At 41.1% G+C, this 14,360-nt stretch overlaps 1 protein-coding gene across 5 annotated transcripts in view; it reads right to left on the reverse strand.

Annotated features, from left to right (window-relative positions):
• Nucleotides 1-14,360, reverse strand: part of USP6NL (USP6 N-terminal like) — a 181,635-nt gene that overhangs the window by 111,051 nt on the left and 56,224 nt on the right. The window lies entirely within an intron of this gene.

The raw sequence follows: 14,360 nt of genomic DNA on the forward strand, positions 1-14,360 counted from the left end.
CGGTAAAGCAGGTCTGCAGGTCTCCCCTCTCTGTCTTCTCCTCTCTCCATTTCTCTCTTGTCCTATTCAACAACAACAACATCAATAACAATAATAACTACAGCAACAATAAAAAACAAGGCAACAAAAGGGAAAATAAATAAATATAAAATATTTTTTTAAAATATCTCATCTCTTGGCAACTTTCAAATGTGCAATATTATAATATTTTTTCTAGTCTCATATTTCAGAACTATTTTAGGTCTGTGCATATAGCTCAAGCTTGTTCTTTTCTTTGTCCTTTCTCCTTCTGACGGTGCTACGGTCTTGCAGATGCATAACACCACTGCTCTCAGGTCAACTTTCTCACTCTTTTTAGTTTATACAGAGAGGGGAGGTCGAGGGTTGAAAGGCACTGAGAGAGAAGAAACACCAAAGCACTGTTCCACGCATCTGTGGAGCCACCCCACTGCCGTAGTGCTACCATGTGGTGACCAGCTCAAACCTAAGGCCTCATGGGTGTGCTCTACCAAGTAAGTGATCTTCTGGCCCAGCTTATTCTTTTCTTGTTATTTTTTGGTAGTCATTAGGATTCCAATGAAGTCAATTTCTTTTATTTTTAGGATAGGAAGCGAAAGACGGGCCATGCAGATGTCTCACTGTCTCTCTCCCTATCTTCCCCTCCCTTTCAATTTCTCTCTGTCTCTATCCAAAATAAATAAATTTTTAAAAATTAAAAAGAGAGGGGGTCGGGGAGTAGCACAGCAGGTGAAGTGCACGTGGCTCAAAGCGCAAGGACCTGCATAAGGATCCCGGTTAGAGCCCCAGCTCCCCACCTGCAGGGGCGTTGCTTCATAGGCAGTGAAGCAGGTCTGCAGGTGTCTGTCTTTCTCTCCCCCTCTCTGTCTTCCCCTCTTCTCTCCATTTCTCTCTGTCCTATCCAACAATGATAACATCAACAACAAAAATAATGACAACACTAAGACAACAAAGGCAACAAAACGGAATAAATGAAATAAAAGATATTAATTAATTAATTAATTAATTTAAAGAGAGAGCCAGGGAGACAGAGAAAGAAAGACACCATAGCAATGAAGTTTCTCCCAGTGTCATGAGAGATGGATGGTAGAGTCATGTGTATGGCAAGCAGGCATCCTACTAGGTAGGTTGGCTATCTTGAAGCAACACCCCCACCCCAAACCCTAGCTAACCCTTTTTAATGGCTGGTTGTATTGGATTTCACTGTATGGACATACACTTAGTTTGCAGAGCTTTGAATCTTGCAAACAATGCTAACATAAAGATCTTTGTGTATATATGCAAAACAATATGACCATAGAGGAAAGTCACAGATTTGTAGTGAGTGGCCAAACAGAAGTTTTTAATTCTGATAAACAATACCAAATTACTCACCCCTCATAAATGTTCTAATACAATTAGTGTGTAATATATCTTTCATCATACTGCACACCTTGTTTGCTCTTTAAATTTTTAGCTAGTTTTGAGCACGCACACCATCCCATCAGTGCTCACATCTGCACTCTCAAGCGTTGCTCACTGCCTGTCTTATACTCCTCATCTTTACTAACAGAACCCCAGATCAATCTCCCACAAGTATCCCCACTTAAGAACACTTGCTTTATCACATCAGATGCCATGTGACACAGTTCTGGCTGGTGGTTTAAGGGAAATCTTTTGTGTTCCTTACACTAGTGACACATTCTAGGATTCTCGCTTCCCCTCCCCTCCTCTTCTCTCTTTTTTTGTTTTTCTTTTTTTCCCAGACCTGGACCTCATAACTAAGGATGGAAATATAGTAGCTATCCTGCAACAATGAGAACCAAAACAAAGTGTGACCGGGAAGAAAAAATTACAGTAATTCAAGGAATTCCTCTACCATTGTGACTACCTCAATAAGTGCACCTAGACTGAAATGCCTCAGCCACTCACTCAGCAAGACTTGGCGTTACTGACAGTTTAAACTTCATTCTTTTCTTTTCCCACCTGTGCAACTGTACTTCTCCTAGGCTTTCGTTTTGTTTTGTTTTGTTTTGTTTTGTTTTGTTTTGTTTTGTTTTGTTTTAGAGAAATAGAAAGGAGAGACATCCCAGCACCAGCTGTACATGGTGAGTCCATGTGGTAGTTGGAGGCTCAAACACAGGTCCTTGTATAGGGTAAAGTGTGCACTCTACAAGGTAAGCTGTCTCCTGGCCCCTAAACTTGATTTTATTAAATAGTTCTCTGAGTGCTAGTGATACTCAGTATCTTTTCACATGTTATTGCCACTTCTACATCTTCTATAATTTGTCAGTCCTAGCAAATTTTCACTAAGCTGCCTCTTGATCAGGACACATGGAATTCTTTTACTTATTTGTTTGTTTGTTTTCTCTTTTGTTGCCCTTATTTTTTATTATTGTTGTAGTTATTGATGTCAAAGTTGTTGGATAGAACAGAGAGAAATGGAGAGAGGAGGGGAAGGCAGAGGGGGGAGAGAAAGATAGACACCTGCAGACCTGCTTCACTGCCTGTGAAGCGACTCCCCTGCAGGTGGGGAGCCCAGGGCTTGAACCAGGATTCTTAGCCAGTCCTTGTGCTTCGCGCCACATGCACTTAACCCACTGCTCTACTGCCGACTCCTTTTTTAAAAAAAATTGTTGTTTATTTATTTTCTCTTTTGTTGAGGACACATGGAAAACAAGCCTGTGTGAATCAACAAACTTACAAATCTCAGCTTTTTTAGGCATTAATAAATATATTTAAGAAGGATAATAGTGTTGGTAGTTTCTTGAAGGACTAGACATCCCCTCAGTTCAATACACTAATCACATTCCTGGGTATTTATCCCAGAAAAATGGAAAAATATGTGCATACAAACTTAAACATCAATGCCCATAACAAATGTACTTGCAACAGTCAAAACTTGAAAAAAATACTTTTTTTTTTCCACCAGAGCACTGCTCAGTTCTTGTTTATGATAGTGCTGGGGTTGAATCTGGGACCTCAGAGCCTCAGTCATAAAAGTCTTGCATAATTGTTATGCTGTCTCCCAAGCCCACAGTTGTCAATGAATAGAAGGCTAAACAGACTCTAGTACATATTGGAAAATACTATTCAGCAATTTGGGGGGTGGGGGTGACAGACATGTTTTCATGGATACTGAGTTTAAAAGGCAGCCCCCAAAATGATAGAGATGTAGAGCAAAAGGAGAGGTTGCAAAGGACAGGGAGGATATAGGGAGAAAGACTCTAAAGGGATGACTGTGTGGTGATGGTATCTGGATCCTGAAGTTGTTATATAAATCTACACGACAAAATCGTGTGAATACATATAACACATTAATACAGAAATGCTAACTCTGAGCAAAGCCTGTGGGTTACTCCAATGTCAACACCCCAGTGTGACATAACTGGTTTCTGTGACATGCCCCTGCTGCAGGAAGCGGGATGAAGCAGGCACAAGACGACTCTGTACTATTTGTTTTATTTTATTTTATTTTAAAAATTCCTATGAATCTAAAACAGTTTCAACATAGGAAAGTGGGGGGGGGGGGAGAGGGAGGGCTTGATCTTGTTTCAGAAAACCCCATAATCACTGCAACTGTCCACACTTCTTAACTCTCTCCGGACAGAATCTGGGTAAAGTTTTACTGCCTTGCGATTCTACTCTAACACCTCACTTCAGTCAAGGTCTCACATTACAACTAGAACTCAGGAAAGTCAAACAACTTGCAGACACTGAGAACTCAGCACACAGGAAGCTAGGGCTCTCAAGGGTAGTCATTTGAAAACAGCTTGCCACTGACATTTGGAAAGATAAGGGCTTTCTCACAATTATTTAAAATTTAAAGGAATATTAAAATGCTCTCTAATGATCATTTAGACTAGCCTAAGCCAGATTCCAAAGTATTGTACTTAAGACAGTGGCGGATGCTTCTGATAACTGCAGTGATGAAAGCAGCAGATGTTCAGGTAATAGTCATTAAAAGCTCTCCATGACTCAGTAGCATAATGACCTTTATTAATCACTGCATCTGGTGTCTGCCAAACCGGAGAGAAACAATACTGAAGTAGCCTGTTTTTAAAGGGTAACAAGTTATCTGAATGATGGCACTTTTAAATTACATTTAAATTATATCAAGATAGTGGAAGAAGCAAGCATTTAATCTCAAATAGCATTCTAAGTAAAACAACACACTGCAAACCTAATTGCTCTCTAGAGAATGTTTATAATTTCCACTGGGCAGTCTGTTTAAGTAATAAAATAATATAAAGTAAGAATTGAATCCTTTCAGTAATTAAGTAACTGATTAAATATGTTATCTATCAACTGTATGTGCAGCCACCACTTTTATGGTAAATTGTAGAGAAACAAGTAGCACACAAGCTCATAAACAACTACACTTTTTCAGAATTATTTTCATTCCAAAATGATAAATAAATGGGCTCACTCAAGAAGTTCAGCTTAGCTGTCTGAAAGGTATTGTAATGGGTAAACTGCTGGACCCACAGGCATGAAGTCTTGAGTTCAATACTCAGCACTGCCTGTGCCAGAGTTATGCTCTGGTTTCCTATGTCATTAATAACTAAATCTTTATTTAAATGATACAGAAATTCACAGCTTAATAAAAACACAGCACTTCAAAAAGTAACCACCATATATGTTATAAAATAATAAGCAGAGGGGCCAGGCAGTGACACATCTAGTTAAGCGCACACATTACAATGTGCAAGAACCTGAGTTCAACCCCCTGGTCCCCACCTGCAGGGGGAAAACTTCATGAGTGGTGAAGCAGAGCTGTAGGTCTCTCTCTGTCTCTCTATCTCCTCCTCCCCCCTCAATTTTTCTGTTTCTATACAATAAGAAATAGGGGCCAGGAGGTGGCACACTGGGTTAAATGCACATAGTATGAAGCACAAGGACCCTCCAGGGTCCCAGTTTGAGCTCCCGGTTCCCCACTTGCAGGAGGGTCGCTTCACAAGCAGTGACGCTGGTCTGCAGGTATCTATCTTTCTCTCTATCTTTCCCTCCTCTCTCAATTTCCCTCTGTCCTATCCAATAAAATGGATAGATAAATAAATAAATAAATAAATAAATGGTAGAGACATATGCAAAGAGTCACTCTAAATAATCAGCAAGTTGAACAGGAGATTCTATCCTACCTGTTCCCAGCTATCCCATCACCACTAAAATAATCAAGGAAGTAAAAGGGATATTGATCCGATGTCTCAGAAGCTGTCTCGGCATCTCCCATTAAACTGACCATCTGTCAGCACAATTCACAAGTCTGCCACTCTCCCCCATCAATACAACAGCAGGTGCCTTGGACAACATATATTTGTGTCAGCCTACACATTCTAAATAGCAAATTATCCTTAGCAACTATGGATCTGCTACTAACATTGACAGATATTAAGCAACTTATAGTAACAAACATTCTACTTGTGGTAAGCAAATATTCTATAGTGTTAGCATACATCTGGGCATAATATTCAACTTCAAGTAAAAAAAAAAAAAACCTAAATCATACCTAGATATCATTATTACAAAAACATCAAAACTAAGCTTTTCTTACAACAAATAGCAGAACGCAGGTATGGGAGATAATTTAAAGTGAGTAAACCAAGAAAACATCAACATCTTTTAAGAATGTTTCATTCAGAAAAATCACCTAATGTGTTACCAACAAGTGCATTACATATAATGACACTGTTGGAACATCAATAAGATTAATTCTGACCCATCCCCACGGAGACAAACGCAGGTAGCCTTGGAGACTGAGCACGTGGCTAAGACCAACATCCCAGATGGTGTAAAGGGCTCTCAATTCCCTGAACTTTGGAGAAAACATGAACAAACGCAGTTTGATATTAACAGGAGTACTGATGGCATTTCAAAACTGGAGGTTCTCTTACTTAACAAGCATACCTAGCATTCACTAACTGCACAGATAATAACACTTCCCATTCTGTGAGTTTATATTCCATTTTAAGAAATTAAAACATCACAATCAAGTATGCTTAACTACAAAGACAATGACAAGCAGGAAAATGGAACCAAGGTTTGGAAAGGGTTAGATGGTAGTGAGGAATGAGCAGGGCAGGGCAGGTTAGAACTCCCAAATGCCTGACAGAGCTGCTTCCAAGCAGGTGATTGCACTTGGTAGGCAGTGGTAAGCTGGAGTGCATAACAGAAAAGAAATACTATTCTAAATTATACTTGCAGATGTGGTGTGGTACACACAGCAGTTGAGATGTGAACCTTATATGCAGATAGGAGTGTTGTTGACCAGTATTACCTCAAAATTAAATAAAACAAAAATGCATTCAGCAGGTTGGTATTATAAATGCTTCCTCAAAATGACAATAACAGATACAGAAAGGACAGTAAAATAACCATTGCAAAATAACAAATGACAAATCACAATAAAATCTGAACACTGCACATTTGTTTGTTTAAATTTAATTAAATGCTTACTACATTGCTTAATTTAAGAAAAAAATGTGTCATCCAAAGTTTTCTAAGTGTAAATGAACTGACAGAAAAATATAAGGGAGTCGGGTGATAGCGCAGCAGGTTGAGCACGTGTGGCGCAAAGCTCAAGGACCAGTGTAAGAATCCCGGTTCAAGCCCCTGGCTCCCCACCTGCAGGGGAGTCACTTCATAGGCGGTGAAGCAGGCCTGCACGTGTCTATCTTTCTCTCCCCTCTCTGTCTTCTCCTCCTCTCTCCATTTCTCTCTGTACTATCCAACAACAGCAACAATAATAACTACAACAATAAACAAGGGCAACAAAAGGGAATGAATAAATAAATAAATATTAAAAAGTAAAGATGAATAAGCCTCACTATAGTGAATCAGACTACTATCCAAAGAGCCCTATATTCTGGCCTAGACATCAACACCTACAAACAACATATGAGCCAACTAAGAGATCAGAAGTACAGTACCTTGGAGTAGGGCACCAAAGAAAAAACCCTAGGTGGCTTGTGAGTGTGAATGTTCAGATTTATGGGGCAGGGGGTGGGGGCAGGGGGTGGGGGGTATGGGACATAGTCTTTTGGTGGTGGGAATGGTGTTTATGTACATGCCTATCAATTTGCAGTCATATAAATCACTATTTAATTAATATGAGAGGGGAAAAATTTATTGACTATCCCAAACTTTTTAAAGCACAGACTGAGTCTTTTTAATACATAGGCTGAGGCTTTGATATGTTGACTCTCTTAAAAGCTTAGTCCAGGGAGAACAAAAGCAACTGGTGGCATAGCTATATGCAGTGTCAAAGAACATGAAATATGGTGAGGGTGTGTATGATACTGCAAAGCCTAACAAAGGGATTCTTCAAAGTTAACCCAATCGCCAAACAATGTGATTACTGCAATAACTATCTATTGTCTTCTTAAACCCTAAGACAAGAGGAATCTCCCTCTTCGTCTACAGAGCCTATGTTTCTCCCAGTCCTGGAACCTCTGGGGTGGGGCTCACTTCCCTGCATGCTTCTCTTAAATCAGGCCAAATGATACTGCATCCACCGATTCCAACCTAATCAATGCAACAAGTACCATCTCAGCATGCTTCACCTCAGACTGTGTATACAGACATCTGGCATGGATTGCCAACCCTTCACCCTCATCACTCGGGTGAGACCTTTCCTTTCACGGTAGTCTCTAACTCCATTCCAGGAGGTTCACTTCCTAACAAAGTCCCAAAACCTAGATATAGGCCAGGTCCCGTAAGATAGAGCATATGTTCATTCACATGTATCTATAAATTAGGGCAAAATATATACCTGAAAGCAAAAATACACAATAGTCTGTAGTGAGTCAGTATAAAGTTAATGAAATAGTGTCTACTTAGACTTAGATACCCTCCTCATCTACTTCCTATTATTAGTTCTTTCACTCACTCCAAAGCTAACCTTATCAAAGCAAGGACTGCAAAAGCTAAATAAGGGCAAGAAACTAGCATGCTTTAACGATGACTCTTTAGTCACTATCAGGCCATTCCACCAACTGGGACCCTAATCAGGGAGTCCTGAGTCTCCCAAACAGACTTGATGGGCCTAGACCTCGAATAAATCCCTCTCTCCATTGTTTCCGGTCATCTCTATCAGGAACAACAAAATAGACCCCTTTGTGGGCCCCCATAAGACCTTGCCCTCAACCTGGATCAACAATGATAGAGAATGTTCCATCCTCTGAAGGGAGGATGGACAACATACTCTATGATACAGCTGAGGAAGATGGGTCGATACTGGGGCAGCATGGAATGTTCCTACTCGTGACCACAGAATGTGAGCTCAGATCTACAGGGATGCAGAGATCACACAGGCTCCTAAGCTAATTATGGGCCCTAGATCACATCAAATTGATGGGGTTTACGGTAATATTTATACCTCTTTCCCATATTAGGGAGCTCTCTTACCTGATCCAGCTTTCTGGTCCTTTCCCAGCCATGACATCATCTCCCCAGACAATAATTAGGTTTCACCTGCATATCAGATTTCAGGCTCAGACAACAACAACAAAAAAAAAAAAAACACAATAAACACTAGTATAGCTACAGGCCCTTTGAAATATGCCTACTAGCTATCTACAAAATGGATGACCCCACACACACACCAATGCTTCACCTGCACTATTCCAGCCTTTAGGTCCATAATTGTCCAACAGTTTGTTTGGCTTTGTATATTAACTCTCTTTTCAGCCACCAGGTTCCAGGTGCTAGTAGGATGTGACCAGACTTCCTGGACAGACAACCCCACCAATGTGCCTTGGAGCTCAGCTTCCCCAGAGCCCTTCCCCACTAAGGAAAGAGAGAAAGAGAGAGAGAGAGAGAGAGAGAGAGAGAGAGAGAGAGAGAGAGGATGGGAGCATGGATTGACCTGTCAATGTCTATGTTCAGCGGGGAAGCAATTACAGAAGCCAGACCTTCCACCTTCTGCATCCCACAATGACCTTGGGTCCATGCTCCCAGAAGGATAAAGAATAGAAAAGCGCTCAGGGGAGGGGGTTGGTATACGGGGAGGTCTGGTGGTGGGAACTGTGTGAAGCTGTACCCCTCTTATCCTATGGTTTTGTCAATGTTTCCTTTTTATAAATAAAAAAAATTTTTAAAGTACAGTACCAACAGTTACAACAATAATGAAAATAGCAAAAAAACATTAGCAAGAGCTTATGTTCACTCCCTTGCCACCAGGTGGGCCCTTTGTTAGCATTATCTCAATTCTTATGACACTCTTGTGAAGTACACAGTTATTATCTCTACTTTCCACATAAACAATCTGTTGCACAAGGAGCTTAAGTAACTTGACAAAGGTCACACAGTTAATAAGTGAGAGACTCTCAGGCCTGAGACCCAAATCTAGCCAATTACAATCCATGTTCTTGGCTAGTCTCCTATCTGCTCCTTGCCTCTTCGTTACATTACTCATCTAACTGGGAGTCGGGCGGTAGCGCAGCAGGTTAAGCGCACGTGGCGCAAAGTGCAAGTACCGGCCTAAGGATCCCAGTTCGAGCCCCGGCTCCCCACCTGCAGGGGAGTAGCTTCACAGGCGGTGAAGCAGGTCTGCAGGTGTCTATCTTTCTCTCCCCCTCTCTGTCTTCCCCTCCTCTCTCCATTTCTCTCTGTCCTATCCAATAACGACGACATCGACAACAATGGAAACAAGGGCAACAAAAAGGAAATAAATAAATATTTTTTAAAATTACTCATCTAACTATGTTCAACACCATTGTGAAGATTTTCTACAAGTGAGTCAATTACACAACTCCCTATTACTGTACCCCTATTCACTGAGTAAACATAAACAGGCATTATGAATTTGATATTGCAGCCTAAGAGGTGACCAGAGAACTAAAAATAGCTTTAAGGAAAATAGCAGAAAAGCAATGTCAGAGCTCCAGGGGCATCTAGAAAACATCTCATCACATAATGGACAGAAAACACTTTGACATTCACTGACTTACCTAAAGAATCATGGTGGGGGGCCAAGTGGTGGTGCAGCAGATTAAGTGCACGTAGTACAAAGTGCAAGAACCCTGGTTTGACCCCCTGGCTGCCCATCTACAGGGTGGGGGGGGTCACTGTAAGTGGTGAAGCAGGTGCCTATCTTTCTCCCTCTCTGTCTTCCCCTCCCTTTTCAATTTCTCTCTGTCCTATTAAAAAAAAAAAAAAAAATCAAAAAAATGGCCACAGGAGCAGTGGATTTGTAGTGCAGGCACCAAGACCCACAATAACCCTAGAGGCAAAAAAAGAATCATGATGGTACAACTAAATCTTAGGTCTTCTGGTTCCCAAATCATCAAAGTCCCTCCCACTACATTATCATGACTATCTAAGTTCCAACCTGAGATACACGCTGCTCCTGAGATAAGACTGCCCACACCCATATCAGATATACAAATTCTAACAGTGCTTGAGTTTCATGTGAAAAGACTATTTCAAACACTTCGGGATCTTATTTTTTCTTATCACACTGGATACCATACTAATGAGGATTGCTTTGACTATAAATAAGAAGCCAAAAAGTAAACAGATAAGCCTAGGTTACTGCAAATTTTCACTGTTGTTGTTTGTATCACCAGAAAATTAACAAGATTATCTATGCTTCTCACCCACCAAATGGTATATTCCTCCATGAGGATAATTTCTGGAACCATCCGTTCCACCCCGGTTCCATGGCTGCCAGTTCTTAGCAACATCGCCCCGCCAGATATTCGTCGGGATGCGGCATCATCTAAGTTCATTTCCCATGTCTATGCTTGACCGGACCTGCCAATATACGCGGATATCTTCGCCCACCCTGTCCAACGCTTGACGTCTCATCACCCAATCTGGTCCCCTACACCTACACTGAACTTCTCTGTTCCAGACTCTTGGAAACAGAGTTGGCAGTCAGCTGAGGTAAAGAACAAACACCTCATCACAGACCCCTGCAAGCGTCAACCCGGCTTTGACCTAGCACGTTATGATTGGGCCCTCCTCAATCGCTATCGAACAGGCCATGGTCGGTGCGCCGCTATGTTCCATCGCTGGGGAGCCAGAGACGACCCGAACTGCCCCTGCGGCTACAGACAGACTATGACCCACATAGTCAACGACTGCCACCTCTCCAGATTCAAAGGAGGCCTCGAAACTTTACATCAGGCTCAACCTGACGCTGTTGACTGGCTACGGAAGAAGGGCAAATGCTAGAAGAAGAAGTGAACAGTGAATGGTGCTTGGCCATGACAGTTATCTCTTTTGGTCAAGAGCACAAAACTCTCTTCAGTCATAAATAACTTCAAACAAATAGATGAAAATGTACTAGATGATATGATTTCAGTTATTCAAGCTTAAGTACTCAAAATGTGCAGTAAAGTATGTGTATACTTTAAATATAAGTTGAGAAAATATTATCTATTGTATCTATACTGTACCATAAAGGGAAATCACAAACTTCTCTGCCAAAAGCTTAAGTTATGAGCTATATATTTCACTTATCTGAAAATTCATTAATTTTCTTATTTACCTAAAACAAGTGAAAACCAGGAAGGAAACAAAAATGTTCCATAAATCAAAACAATAATTTACATTAGGAAATGTTTCTGTTATCGGTCAAATGAATAAGGATATGAATATATTATATATGTCATAAGTATAATCAGTGTAGTAGAACTTAAATGTGACGGTAATAGAACAAAAACAAGATCTAAGAAAATGCAGGGGGCAAGGTAGCGGTGTTCCCAATTAAACCAAATACTACCACATGCAAGGACCAGGGTTTGAGCCTCCGCACCCCACCTGCAAGAAGGCACTTCACAAAGTGAAGCAGGTATGCAGGTGTCTCTGTCTATCTCCTTCTCTATTTCCCCTTCCTTCTTAATTTCTCTCTGTCCTATCAAGCATAATAGAAAGAAAGGGAGGGGGGAAATAAATGGCCACCAGGAGCAGTGGGCTCCTAGTGGTGGCACCAAGCCCCAGTGATAACCCTGGTGGCAAAGAGAAACAAAAAAAAAGTAAGAGAATATAAAAAGAATGATTAATCCTGACCTGGAAGGGAGAGTGGGAAGGTCAGGGAACTCTCAGTGGGGCTAACCTTTGAGCTGGCAGACTGCTCAGATGAGAAAACTTTCAGAGCAGGGTAGATACCATAATGGTTATGCAAAGAAACTCTCATGCCTGAGGCTCCAAAATCCCCCTACCACCATAAACCAGAGCTGCTCAGTGCTCAGCTAGAAAATAAAAGAGAGGGGAGTCGGGCTGTAGCGCAGCAGGTTAAGCGCAGGTGGCGCAAAGCACAAGGACCCGGCATAAGGATCCCGGTTCGAACCCTGGCTCCCCACCTGCAGGAGAGTCGCTTCACAGGCGGTGAAGCAGGTCTGCAGGTGTCTATCTTTCTCACCCCTCTCTGTCTTCCCCTCCTCTCTCCATTTCTCTCTGTCCTATCCAACAATGACAACAACAATAATAACTACAACAATAAAACAACAAGGGCAACAAAAGGGAATAAATAAAATAAAAATATAAAAAAATTAAAAATAAATAAAAAGAAAAAGAAAATAAAAGAGAGAAGGAAAATAAAGAAAAGGAAACTTCCACTGGACAGGAGGGGAAGAACTCCCATCCTGACAGAGCAGCACGACGTACAAACTGCAGACCTTCCAGTATCTCCAGCGCAGAGGGCACTGGAGATCCAGGGATACAACTAGAAGCATAGGTAAAGCCCAAATCCTCGGTTCTAGGGCAAACTGTTGCAGAAATCTAGCTCAGACAGCAATAGCAGGATGGAAAACTGGGTCAATGACCAACTACAACATGTAGCATCCATCCATCAATCCATCCCTGCTGTCATGTTAAGAGCATCTCCAAACTTCTCCACAAGGTACAGAAGTTTCTTCACATCTGAGTACCTACGGTTCCTTCCAATCTTTATTTTGCTAAGGATGCCTATACCCCCAGGCAGCTGCTTTCATGTAACTTTTTTTCCCCCTCCCTCCCCGTTCATGTAACTTTTGATACTGAATTCAAATGACAGCATGTGTGAGTCCTTAATGTCCCTAATTAACAAACTAGTGCCAGTTCCCCTACGGGGTTCCCAGGACACCCTGTCTGCCTATAATGCCTATTCTACTACTTTAATGATTGACTTCTGCCTCTCACCACATGAGGATTAGAGTTCCTTGAGAACACATCTCTGTAGCCTTGGACCCAAGACAAGTGTCCAATGCAATTTACCAAAATGAATGAAGACACTCATTTAATAATTAGAAGCAGTGCTAATGCATGACAATGGGGATGGAAAAAAAAAAACAGATGCTAAAGCTCACATTTCATTAGCAAATGAGACCTTTAGGGCCTCATCTAAATATACTCATGTTTTGTGAATAATCTTTATAAATATGTTCATCAGTTCTTGTAATCTACCAAAAAAGTTTTTTTTTTCTAATAGAGAGCCTGAATTATTAAGAAAAGTTTGAATTCTGTGGCACATTTATCTTTAACAAGGTAAGACAGAGGCCTGGGAAGACAGCATAAAGGTTATGGAAAAGACACTCATGCCTGAGGCTCCAAGGTCCCAGGTTCAATCCCCAGCACCACTAGATGTGAGCAGTGCTCTGAGTGGGTGGGTGTGTGGTGTGTGGTATGTGTGTTTCTGTCCCTCTCACTAAAATAAAACAAAAATATATTTTTAAAGATGGACATGAACCATTTTCAAATATTTTGATCCAAATAAACATTAAGGCTTTTAAGAGAGAAAAATCACTCTTCAGTAATAGACAGTCATGGCCACACTACTTTGGTGCCTTGAGTACATATAAATTCATAGTAGGTTTTGCTATCAGTCTACTCCACAGTAAGTATTTTGACTTCCCAGTTTAATCATGTTTTGTTACAGAGCATGCTAACCAGCACATTTGAAAGGGAAACTAACAGTTTATTTTTGCATTTGAAGTACAGTTGTTCCTTTCACTCGTTTATCCACAAGATTAAGTTGTTTTAACTCTGCCCATAAGGTTCTCATGTAAGACATGCAGAGAGAAATCCATGGGCAATGATGATGGTGGTGGTGGTAGTGGTGACAACAGTGGGTGTGAGAGAGAGAGAGAGAGAGAGAGAGAGAGAGAGAGTGTGTGTGTGTGTGTGTGTGTGTGTGTGTGTGTGTGTGTGTGTTTGGAGTTTTATTTGTTGCTTGTTTTACCAGAACACTGCTCAGTTCTGGACAATGATCCTGGAGCCTGAGGGACTCTGGCATGAAGGTCTTTTTGCATAAGCATTATGTTATCTCCCTGGCCCTGCTTATGAGCATTTTTAAAGACAAGAAGAATGTTATTCTTTTCCCTAGCTATAGTCCAAATAACTAAGATCATGACTAAAAATATATAAACTAAAAGAAGCCA

This window comes from Erinaceus europaeus, chromosome 6 (genome assembly GCF_950295315.1).
Source record: "Erinaceus europaeus chromosome 6, mEriEur2.1, whole genome shotgun sequence".
Lineage (NCBI taxonomy): Eukaryota > Metazoa > Chordata > Mammalia > Eulipotyphla > Erinaceidae > Erinaceus > Erinaceus europaeus.